We start from the raw sequence: 12,714 nt of genomic DNA on the forward strand, positions 1-12,714 counted from the left end.
TCTGACTGGAAACCCATCAGGCAACAGCAAATAAGAGAGTTCCTTCCCACCAGGGAACCAAAATGACTTTTTACATAGACTTTTTACATTAAACACGAGTGGGAGAAACGGGAGTAGATGGGCTAGGGGGAATGTACAGCAGCTTACTCTCAATCTGTCTCGGCTAAAGGAGGTGTCTGTACGCTAAAGGCAGAGGTCTCTGGGATACTGAGCAGGGACTGCCCATCTCTCTGGCTCTCTGAGCTGCTGGGATGCTCTGGGGCCCAGCTGGGTGGCTTTTTGTTGAGTTAGTCACCATGGCTCACAGAGGTGGAAGAGGGAAGTGCTGGAGCACAAGAAGTTGGTCAATGTGGGGAGAGGGGGATGAATGAGATGTGACAGCAACTACCTTCCCTATATAGTGCCTTGAGGTGCTGTAGGTCTGAGATTTTTTAACTAAAAGTAAGTATTTTAACAGCATTTTTGAATTAAGTTGGTTTAGTGTTCTATGAATACATGAATAAATGATCACTTCTCTTATAGGTGCCCTTCTCCAGGTACCTCATTTCAGTCTTGTACTGGCAGAATTGGTGGGGTGACCTGCAGCACAAGGGTTGAATGGGCTGGGTGAGAAAAGGTTAGGGTCAAACTGCCTCATGTTGGTTTTTCTAACTGGAAAACATTCATGCAACAGCAGACCACAGGGACCACAGCTCTGCCTCTAACCACTTGCCCATCACAACAAGGCCATCTTTACCTGCCCATCACAACAAGACCATCTTTCCACCACTATTAATACTAGGCGTGTGCACTAGGGAGGGCTCACTAGCCCTCCTTGAGAGATGGAAATTAGGCATGGATGTCTAATGCCTTTCCTACCAAAGGAGACAGAGTATCTGATGTGCCAACGTCATTGCTCCCCAGGCCTGCCCTGGTCAAGCACAAAGCCTGTTCCTGGAATGCTTAACTATCAGGTTTTCTTGCCAAAAATGCATTGGCAGACTGAATTTTGTATAAGGTCACAGCTTCATGCCTCATTTCTTTTGGAGTTTTTGATCCAACGCCAGGAGCCCCAGAGCTGATTTGTTGCATCACTGAAAAACAGCCTGAGCACCAGAATGCTTTTAAAAATCAAGGCCAAAGTTCAAGGCTTTGGTCACCATCAAACTCATGAGATCAGCAAAATCTACATAAAGACCACTATATAGTACACTTCTTTTTGGGTCTCCATAGATCTTAAATATTTGTTTGTTTGTTTGTTTGTTTTATTTTAAGGCATGAGTACATGTTCTGTGCCTTCTATTTTTTAACACAGAAGCCAAGAATGTTGCATTTTGTTGTGTTGACTGCCTTGCCCTTTGCTTTCTGGCAGATTGACTGGAACAGACCAATCACAGAAGAACCCTTCAGGAAGGTGGATGGCACCTGGAATGTCTCACCCAGACCACTGTCCTGGTGTGCAGGAAGAAGAAGGATACTAAAGAGGTGAGTATGAGATGATGGTCTCTTTTGCTAGACATCTTGATACCACTATTGAAACAGGAAAATTTTCCAATCACTTTTTCTTATATCCTAGGGTAGACACTGGATAAAAAGTTTTTTGTGGCTTTTCCCATGGAAAGGCATGCTTCCCCATATGGTGGCAAATGTGTGAACTTGTGGCCAGGCTCACCCTAGTTCTTCTCCAGCCTTTGGTACACCTTTTTTTCAGTGGTGCTTTCAGTTGGGTTTAAACTGGAAGAGGGGAAATTTAGGTTAGATATACTGAATAAATTCTTTCCTGTGAGGGTGGTGAGGCCCTGGCACAGGTTGCCCAGAGAAGCTGTGGTTGCCCCATCCCTGGAAGTGTTGAAGGCCAGGTTGGATGGGGCTCTGAGCAACCTGGGATTCTTAAAGGTGTCCCTACTCACAGCAGAGGTGTTGGGATGAGATAATCTTTAAGGTCCCTTCCAACCCAAACCATTCTATGATTTTATCACTGGATCTGTGATAAGGGAGACCAAGAACCAACATGAAATGAACAATGGACGAGGGGAATTGTTGGCAAACATGCTCCAAAAAAGCAATTTCTTTCTTCCTCTTATCTGTTTTACTGCAAAGATCCTCCTCCTGTGTCAGGAAGGTATTTTCTTTTATGTCCCTGATTTTCATGGGTCCTGAAGAAATTACTGATGGGAGCTGGCCAGATAGCGAGACTACACTGGAGCAGAACCGGGCAGAGTTTGAATAAGTGAGTACTGTTTGTTGGAAACTGCTGGAAACACCCACCTCCCCTTCCTTTGGGCTGAAACCCTTTGCCATGCTCAAACAGGGCTGTGGTAGCTACCCTTGCTGGTGGACACATCCTCCTGGAGCCTGAGGGTGGCTGGCAGCTCTGGCCAAGGCAGTGAGTGCCCTGCTGCCCTCACTCTGCACCTCCCCATTGCCTCCTCTTTTTTTTCACCTTGTTGTGATTTATTGGGTTGGGTTCTGCGGCTGCTTCGTGGCTGAGTGTAGGTAAGGTATGTAAACTGCTTTTTAACAGCCCTTATGCACCCACATATACTTAAAAGAAAAAAGAAAGGCAAAATAATACGGTCAGCACTGAATTATAAGAGACCCAGAATGCATCCAGAGCTGAAAGCCAGTGGCTGGATGGCCAAGCCCTGCATCCTGCCAAGGCTCTCTTCAGAATAAACTGAGTGGACAGCAAGTTTCATTGCTTCAAATTGGGATTTTAAAGGAGGGGACTGCCTCTGTGGCTGAAGTACTTACTTTGTGATCTGAAATTCTCCAAAACAAAGTTATTTAATTTTTAAAGAAATTTCAAATCCAAAAGTACAGTGTTTCAACCTCTAGTGACATCTTACTGCTTGTCCTGATTTGGTCCATTTTAAATGGACCAATTTAAATGGACAAGGGCAAGGACCACAGCAGGAGCAATTATAGCTCCTGCTGTAATTAGCTGTGTAGCTTCTCCATTTCTCTTCTCAAAGCACCAGAAAGAACAGTTTTTAAGCATTGTCTGCACTTTATTGGCCTTACAGTGCTTGATATGAGAACACTTACTCTCCAGTCTGCACTTGGACTTGTTTCAAGGATAGTCTGGACCACCCAATCTAGGCACAGGTTTGGAGTAAAAATCTGGATTTTCACAACTTGACTCTGCAGGTGAAGTTTTCTTCTCCTTTCCCAGGGGAAAAAATTTCATTCTTCTGTGTCACCAAGTAATCTGCTCTGTTAAGCCAACACTGAGGTCTGTCTGAACTAAACCAGAATGTTACAAAAAGAGTCTGTTTATGCATGAGGTGGTGGGATCCGTCCTTCTTTCATAATCACTGAGGCCACATACATACTGTAGCAGGTTTTCCAGCATGAATACGTGCTAAGCAAAGTATTTCCATATCTCAGGCCTGCATAGCCTCAGATCTCCACACACGGAGCCCTCCTGCCATTTCCCATCTGTCAGTCCCAGTTCTAACACCTTTCCTGAGCCTGCTGGGGGTGAGCCCTTGTGGAGTCACGGGCCTCCGATGGCATGGCTTAAAAGCCTTGTTACAGGCAAGGACTTTGTGAGGGCCTGCTTGGAACAGCTTGGTTGTCCCTTCCTTTTTCCTACTGTGCACCCTTCACTCCCCCTTACCCCATCCCAAATATCTTCTCCAAGACAGCAAACGCAAGGCTTCTGCTTGAGAGACATGGTGTCATTCACATCTTTGAGGTAAAGGGGAGACCTCACTGCAGTTACAACTTCCTCGAGAGGGGAAGAGGAGGGTTAGGCACTGATCTCTTCTATGTGGGGATCAGGGACAGGACCCCAGGGAATGGCCTGAAGTTGTGTCAGGGGAGGGTTAGGTTGGATATCAGGAAAAGGTTCTTCCCTCAGAGGGTGGTTGGGCACTGAACAGGCTCCCCAGGGCAGTGGTCACAGCACCAAGGCTGACAGAGCTCCAGAACCATTTGGACAACGCTCTCAGGGACATGGTGGGATTCCTGGGTATGGTCCTGTGCAGAGCCAGGAGCTGGACTGGACCTGTGGGACCTTTCCAACTCAGCGTATTTTGTGATTCTGCAACTCTGAGGGACAGATCTATTAGAGCAAGTCCAGAGGAGGCCACCATGGTGATCAGAGGGATGGAGCAGCTCTGCTGTGGGAAAGGCTGAGAGAATTGGGATTGTTCAGCCTGGAGAAGCTTTGGGGTGATCTAATTGTGCCTTTCCAGTGCCTGAAGAGAGCCCACAAGAAAGATGGAGAGAGACTATTTCCAAGGGCCTGGAGTGACAGGACAAGGGGAAATGGCTTCAAAGTGACAGAGAGTAGGTTTAGATTGGATATTAGGAAGAAATTTTTGCCTGTGAGGCTGGTGAGGCCCTGGCACAGGTTGCCCAGAGAAGCTGTGGCTGCCCCATCCCTGGAAGTGTTCAAGGCCAGATTGGATGGGGCTTTGAGCAACCTGGGCTAGTGGAAGGTGTCCCTGCCCATGGCAGGGGGTTGGAACAAGATGAGCTTTAAGGTCTCTTCCAACTCAGGCCATTCTGTGATTCTACGATATCTACATCCTTCTGGAAAGCTAATGGGATTAAATTTACCCTTGTTCTCATAGCTTTACTTATGGGCTTTTCCACACCTTGTGGCGCTTGATTGAGAATGAAAGTTCCATGTAGTTCGGAGTGCATCCTCCAACACGTCTGTGAAGGCCCCAGGGCTTTTGTATGGTCGCTAAGACATCACAAACAAACATGGTTGGTGTACCCCATCTTAACATTCAGACTGTGAGCTGTACAAGGCCACCAACCTCCCCAAAGGTCTTCTGGTAAAGGAATGTAAAGTAAAAAGCAAACAAATATGGATAATCATGCTGCTGGCTAAGATGTGTTACCAAAAATTACTGATGACAAACCTCAGAATTGGGTGATTCATCCAGGCACCCAAGAAGCACTTACAAGAAACCACATGACTAATTATGCTGGAGGTCAGGGACAGTTCTGTGCAGTCGACACACGTAATTATACACTTTACAAAAACCAACCCTTGTCCTCAAGGTAAATAATGTGCTGTTATTGAGAGAAGGCTATGAACTGCCTGAAACTGCCCCCCCTCTAGGGCTCCTTCTCTTGGTCGTGTATTCTCTGCACAGCACCTGGCACAACAGCTGCCCAGGCAACAAAAAAACCGAAATAGCACAGACCAAAATGTGGCAGATCAGAATTGCCCCCTGCCAATGCCGATTTTTGTGTGGTGGCATTTCATGTGGGGGATTTCAACTGTGTTACGCACACAAAGGCAAGACCTGACCCTGTCTTCCCAGACGAAATTTAGTGATACAACCTGGATTAGTGGGGTGGAAATCCAAGCAAAGAGGCTGATGAGCCTCCACAGAGTTGTAAGTGATGGGAGGTGAAATGCTAGGACCCCATCCCTCCTGGTGAGGCAGTGCTTCTGTCAGTTGAAATGGGGCTTTGAAAGTGCTGAGATGTTCTCACTTTAGTGGGGAACAAATCAGGTCTAAATTTGAATGTGTTTGATGACACTATAAGCTGTACAAAGCCATAAGCTAATTATTACAGGAAACTCCTCTTTTGGTTATTTCAGCAAAATTTCAGTGCCTCTGTACATTTGAAGAGCTGGAACAAAACAACTGGGTTTTGACTTTCACAATTTACCGAATGTGGCATTGATGGTGAACTGTATGGTGATGTCAGGACAGAACTATATTTGTTTAAGGAACCTTCAGGCTCAAATTCCAGCTTTGTGAGTGCTCGGAGAGAGGAAATAGAGAAGTTCAGAGGAAAACAAATGTTTCCTGAACTTTGAGTTTCTTTGCTTTTATATACTACCAGATTTTTCTGTGATGTGACCAGCTGTCCTTTATAAACTTTGCTTTATCTCTGTGGCATTTTGTGTCTAGAAAATTATTAAGCTGTCATATTTGAGGACTGGAAAGAACAAAGGGCCGACAGAGTTTCTTCTACCTGTCGAGTTACTCAGTTGCAGCTGAGTCCCTTTGCAGACATGCGTTTCCACTGATGTACATATGCACCATGGGCTGATGCTCCTCGTGCTACAGGAGCTATAGATACAAAAAAAAAAGTATACATCTATATGTATAAAAAATATACCACCTGATGAGGAGGACTGTGGGGCTCAGCAAAGCTCCCTATTACTTATTAGCCAGCCAGTGGGTCTGGCCTGTCTGTCTCTGTCCTTGGCAATAAAACAAAGATGAAAGGTAGCCGCTGATGTGGAGGCAGACTTGAAAGTACAGTAGCTATCTCAGGCCCTCTCCTTATCAAAGGCTGGGACAGCAATAACTGTACTAGATGGAGCAACAAGGACGTGGAAGGCTGGGCTGTCAAACAGTTACACCTTGTGAGCAAACAGCAGTTTCACATCCCCGCGGGCACCCAAACACGGTTGGCAGCTGAAGGGAGGTTGCAGCAGATGGTGCCCAGCTGTAGTACCAGCCTCCTCCTCCTCCATCACAGGCACCAGGGCAAGTGCCTCCCCAGCTGGGGAAACCTTGCCTGTAACTAGGTGGTGAAGGCTCCCAGGCAGAAGCCACCCCTCAGACCAGCAGAGGAAGCTCAGCTGTCACCGACCTGGCTCTGCCAGGCTGGGAAAGCACAGGCTTTCTCGGCTGAGAGTCCCACAGACCAGCCCCTACTCAGGCCAAAATCAAATGGCAGTGAGATCAGCCTTCTTCACAGGTGTTAAAAGAGTCTTCTCGAATGCCGATAGAAGGGTGGGACATGGGAAGAGTTTTTAGGGGCAGTGGATCATCCTTTAAAAGGATGCCACTAGAGTTTTAAACTTTAAGCTTCCTCAAGCACCATGTTGAAGCCAGAAGAGTTCTAGCTGATCCTAGCTGATCCTAGCAGAGAATTGCACTCAGCCTTGCCTTGAATCAATAACTTGAGTAAAAAAGATAATGCCTCTCTCAAGAAAAAAACAAACTGAGATACTGAGTCAATCACGGCAGCTTTTGTTGGCTTCATAAAATGATTTTTTTTCAGCTCCCTAAATTTGTCCATTTGTGTCTCGAATGTACTAGGGCTTGATGTACCTGACAAATTGTCTTACACAATACAGTCAACAAATGTGGCTTCTGATCATGCTCTCTATCATGAAATTACTAAGTGAAGGTCAGAAAGACAATTTTTTTTTGGTAGGTAAGCCAACCAAATCTTTGGAGCTGGGAGTGCAGTGTTAGTGCTGGAGTTCCTCTCTACAGATCAGTTTTTCAGTTAGAGGAAGAAAGCAGAAAAGAGCCACAAAGGAGATGCAGAAGACACAACATACACAGCAGTGGATATTGAACTGGAAAGAGTGGCATAAAAATATGTTTTACTTGGGTCACAAGGACTTCATCAGGAGATGACACAAGATCCAAGATTGTCTTAAATACCAAATTCCACAGCAAATTTACTTTTTCACTACAGAATAATGGTGATGTGCTGGGTGAACCTATATAAGAAGGGCATGGAACTGTTGAAGCAAGTCCAGAGGAGCCCATGAAGTTGATAAGGGGACTGGAACACCTCCCCTACGAAGCCAGGCTGAGAAAGTTGGGAATGTTCAGCCTGGAGGAGACGTGTTGTGTGGAGACCTCAGAGCACCTTCCGGTATCTGAAGGGGCTACAGGGAAGCCTGGGAGGAACTGTTCATCAGGAACTGTAGTGACAAGACAAGGGGCAATGGCTTCAAACTGACGAACAGCAGGTTTAGATTGGATATTATTATAATATTATGATTCTTCCCTGTGAGGGTGGAAAGGCCCTGGCACAGGTTGCCCAGAGAAGCTGTGGCTGCCCCATCCCTGGAAGTGTTGAAGGCCAGGTTGGATGGGGCTCTGAGAAACCTGGGCTAATGGAAGGTGTCCCTGCCCATGGATGGGGGGTGGTACTGGATGATCTTCAAGGTCCCTTCCCACCCAAATCATTCTGTGATTCTATGTTGAAAGTACCTTGGTAAGTTTTAAGGAATTTTTAAAACATTAGCTGAACATTAAATTCCCGTTGAACAATTTTCCAGGTTTACGAGTGAAGCTTGAGGTAGCAGAAACTGGGGGTAGCAGGTTGCAAAAAACCTCTCAGGAAAAAAAAGACTTCTAACACATTTTCTAAAAGTGCATCAGTCTTGCCCAGAACCCCGTCTGTGTCACACAGCTGATGTTCCTGGCAACCCCAAGAGCTGCTGGATCCAGGCTACACAGCGTTATGTAACGTGGTTTGCTTCATTTCAACCCTGATAAGAAAATTCTTGGAAGTCGCTTGAAAAACAGTAACTATGGTGTTGATTTGTTTCATTTTGCTGCTTACGAGGGAGGGTCCCGAAGGCAGCCAACGTGATGGGAGAGGTGATGGGTAGTGAGGGTGCCTTCCCAGGTGTTTTCTAATTCCTAAGAATAAACTAAGTTTTGAAAATTTAAGCTTGGAGCTTTTTTTCCCCACTTATATCTGTCATAGTGGTCAGCATTAATATTAAACACCAAAGTTCCAAACCACACATTTAACCTGAAAAAATATCTGGGATGGCAGGGAAAGAGGAGGGACATGGGAAATGGACCTGGAAATGGCATCTGAAGTAGCTGAGTCCTGTTCCCTGACACCACATGAAAACACAGGGTGTAGGTTCTTCCAATTTTTTATTTTTAAATTGGGTAAAAAGTTTTCTCCTCCTGCTGCTCTTGCAAGCTCCTCCAAAACCTCCTTCCTCTGATGGTTTGAAACATTCTTCTGATTTCTTGCTTACAGTTCTCTAAGTGTAGCTTATATGTGCAAACATGGTCTTTAATCTAAATAGCTATTCTCTTTCACATATTTTCAGAAAGAAAAGTCATATACCTGCTGAGATTCTTTTTCCCTAGGCTAAAAAAGAGCTAAATAAGCCACTTCTGTTGTGTTTTTAGTGTGAGATCATTTGTTCCATTTGTCTTAATTTCCCTTGATAGAGCTAAATCAGTTCAGCTTTTTGAAAATTGTCACCTTATAATGGTTCCAACTCTTAGGACCCCATAGTTTTTGATAATTTTGACAATTTTCCCCCATCCTTTGCAGCAACTTCACATACACCTTCATTGAAATCCTTGTTGCAGCTCCTCCAGTCTGAGTTCATCAGTTTTGGACTTTAGTGACCTGAGCTGCCTGCAGCATGCAAGAGGACCTCTAATACGGAAAATATTACTATTTGCAACCAGTGACCTACCAGTTTAATATAAATATTCTCTAAAAGCACGGCTATAGACTTCACACTGAATTAGTGCATCATTTTGGAGCCAGCAAATGGAGAAGGGATATAAGTCTCCTCATCTCCCTATTACTTGTGGGTAAAATTAATACAGAGATGCTTGACTGCATTTCCTGTAAATCAACAGCAAGTGCATCTGTATTTCCAAAAACAACTTTGCCCCTAGTTGGGGCAAAGTTTCACCCTCATGGTGAAAACAAACTAAATGAAAATTGCCTCCAAGATCTAACCCTAATCCTAACCCTAACCCTTTCTTTTCCCTGTCTTCAACAGCAGAAAATCCCAGAGCCCCCTCACTGGAGTGACAGGAGCTGCTGGTTAAAACTGAGAGTGGGGCCCAGCCACCAGTCCGTCGTCATGACTTAGATGGATAATTAGTCAGGTAACAATTCCACTGTTGAAAAGTCTGTGAGGCTGGGATCAAACCAACTCAGCGCTGCAGGCAACTGTCATGAGATAAAAAGATAAGATGAATGAATGTGTATTGCACTTGGAATGCACAGAGCCCAATATAGATGTAAAATATTATTACTAAATGCACTAGTGCTCTGTTGTAAGGAGATTTCCTGCAAAAGCAACTGAATGGATAAACTCCAGAGAGCCCGACAGTCATGAAAATAAATCATGTGAGTAAAGCAGTACCTGTTCCTGGGCTGCACCCTGCTCTCCTGTAACAATGTCCCCTGGGCAAGGTTTATACCTGTGTGCCGTGGCCATAGCAACACCGCTGATGACAAATACAAGAGCTCCCTTGTGCCAGGTCGGTGAAGCCCACAGGGGCAGGTCTCTAGGTTTCCATCACAGCAAGGAACTGCTGCTACTGGGGATGTGATCTTTCTGGCAGTGGTGCCAGAAAGCTTGGGGGCTGCCCAGTGAAGAGCTTCGGTGCGGTGAGTGAGGTAAGAGAGATGCCAGACCCATCAGAAATCTTAATATTCAACTTCGCAGCAGAGGGAAGTGTACATTTGTCCATCAAAATATTTCAGAGTCCTCTGGCAGCTAATTTTTTGCATGATGCCCTCCTGCCCCTCAGACTGCTGCTTTGCTCTGGTTGTCAATGTGAGGCAGGTGCTGGAGCAGATCCATGGCTCCAGAGAGCTAACCTGCTCCAAGGCTGAACGCCCATCCGTGGGCAGCTAATGCACTCGCAGCGTGCTACGCCCAGAGCTTTGCTGACTGAGTCGCTGGATGTATAAACTTTCCCATGATCATCTTGACAGTTTTTCTCATCCCCTCAAGCACAAAGCTTGTAAGTGGGAACAGAGCCACTAAGACAAATTTCTGCGGGCAGAAAGCAACAGATACGCTCGAGTGACTTAGTTGCATTTAGTACTGTGGTTGTGTGTTCTGACAGAGCCACCACAGGTTCTCTCCCAGAGTGCAGAGTTTAGCTGATGATTCAGACGTGTAACAGCAAAAGCAAAAGGATTACTTGTGGCTGATGCTGGGATCAATCATATATCGAAAGCACATGATCAGAGGGATAGAGGAAAGGCTGAGAGAATTGGGATTGTCCAGCCTGGAGAAGAGAAGGCTTTGGGGGGACCTAATTGTGGCTTTCCAGGACCTGAAGGGAGCCTACGAAGAAGACGAGGAGAAACTATTTCCAGGGGCCTGGAGTGACAGGACAAGGGCGAATGGCTTCAAACTGACAGAGAGGAGGTTTAGATTGGATATTAGGAAGAAATTCTTCCCTGGGAGGGTGGGGAGGCCCTGGCAGGGATTGCCCAGAGAAGCTGTGGCTGCCCCATACCTGGAAGTGTTCAAGGCCAGGTTGGATGGGGCTCTGAGCAACCTGGGCTAGTGGAAGGTGTCCCCCCCCCATGGCAGGGAGTTGGAACAAGATGATATTTAAGGTCCCTTCCAACTCAAACCATTCTGTGATTCTGTGATTCTTGTACATTGTGCTTTTACCACTCACTTTCTTTCACATCATGATCCTCTGCTACGAGAAGTTCTCACCAGAACATCTGACACCTCTTGCCTCTCTTTCCAGATGCAGAGAGAAGGAGAAAGGTTGGCTGGCAGCTGCTGTAAAGTCACCTGTGTGGCTTTTTAGTACCAGGCAGGCCCCTTTGTAACCCTTTGACACACCACATTGCTGCAGTGCTGCAAAGAGCCCCTCTGCAAATGAGTACCAGGCTAATTGAGAACACAGGCCTAAAAATAGACGTGTCTGGGAAGTGATGATTTTCCCACAGAAACATCAGGTTTTCATAAAAAACTCCGAAAAAATGGGAGTTTTAAGCATAATGCAGAAAGGTTTTTGGTTACCGAGCTTAGATTTTATGTTCTTCTTTTTGACCAACACTGAAGATTTTTGTTGAAAACTATTTTTAACAAAAAACATTGGTTTTCCAAAGAAAACCACAGCTACCGACGAAATAATTTAAAAAAAAATCATTAAAATGTTAGGCTCAGCTTACACTTTTTTTTTCCCCCTGCTAATCTGCTTTCCTGCTTTTTCTATTTTCTGCCCTCTCCTTCTCATGTGCAGCCCATTTGGTGGTACTTCCATGGTAACAAGTCCTACTAAGTGAAACTAGCACATCTTCCTCAGTTCTTCCCTCACTGTTTTTTCTCTTTGTTCATATTTGTTACTCTTCTTTTTCTTCCATTTACCTTTACGAATAGTTATCTTTCCTTTACCTTTTCCTTATCATATTCCTCCGCTCCCTTTTTTGTCCAGCAGTTATATGTCTCTAATAATCTTTGTTCCTTCCTGGTTTCATCTTTTATTCTTTCTGGCACCTTTAATACCCTTGCTTTCATTTCCTTGTCTTCTCCCTAGATATTAATGCCTATTGGCAGTCTTTCCTATCTGTATCTTTGGATAACACATATTCCATAGGGATTTTAAAAGGTAAGTAATTTTTAATCATAACACGACAAAAGCACAAAAAGTAAATATTATTGTGTCCATTTTATGTGTGGAAAAACTACAGGCAGGAATACTGATTACTTTGGCCAAAGTCAAGAAGCAGTTCTCCATTAAATCTGATGTCTGCTTCATCCATCCCATCCTGTGGTCAGTCTACTGGACTCTTGCTCTTTCTACTGCCATGATCCTTCTACTGCTGTGACACTGTATTTCAAATCTTCCTGGAAGCACTTAGACACTGGACTTCTGCAAGCTTCAACTCTACTTCATCTTCCATCACTTAAAACTTGCCCTATAAACTTTCTCATATCTGGATCACCAGGCAACAGCAGCAGAAGCAGCTTTCCTGAGGAAGGCTGGGCATGAAAGCATCTGAGGTCATTCCTTGTGACCATACTATGAGAAGTACAGAAAAAATAGTGAAGATCTGGGAATCTTCATTCCACAGAATCCCAGAATCACAGAATGGATAATGTTGGAAGGGACCACAGTGGGGCATCTGGTCCCTCCTCCCTACTCCAGCAGGGTCATCCCAGAGCACATGGCACAGGACTGTGTCCAGACAACTCTGGAACATCCCCAGTGAGGGAGACTCCACACCCTCTCTGGGCAATCTGTTCAGTGCTCA

The 12,714-nt window shown here is 45.2% G+C and overlaps 1 long non-coding RNA gene across 1 annotated transcript; it reads left to right on the plus strand.

The window, feature by feature from the left end:
* The first annotated feature begins 1,267 nt into the window (after positions 1-1,267).
* Positions 1,268-9,652, plus strand: LOC108501745. Its single transcript, XR_001876272.1, has 3 exons — positions 1,268-1,464; positions 2,080-2,209; positions 9,479-9,652. It is a non-coding gene; the product is annotated as an uncharacterized LOC108501745 (long non-coding RNA).
* Positions 9,653-12,714: the final 3,062 nt, after the last annotated feature.

The sequence above is a fragment of the Lepidothrix coronata genome, unplaced genomic scaffold (genome assembly GCF_001604755.1).
Source record: "Lepidothrix coronata isolate B3197 unplaced genomic scaffold, Lepidothrix_coronata-1.0 Scaffold107, whole genome shotgun sequence".
NCBI classification, from domain to species: domain Eukaryota; kingdom Metazoa; phylum Chordata; class Aves; order Passeriformes; family Pipridae; genus Lepidothrix; species Lepidothrix coronata.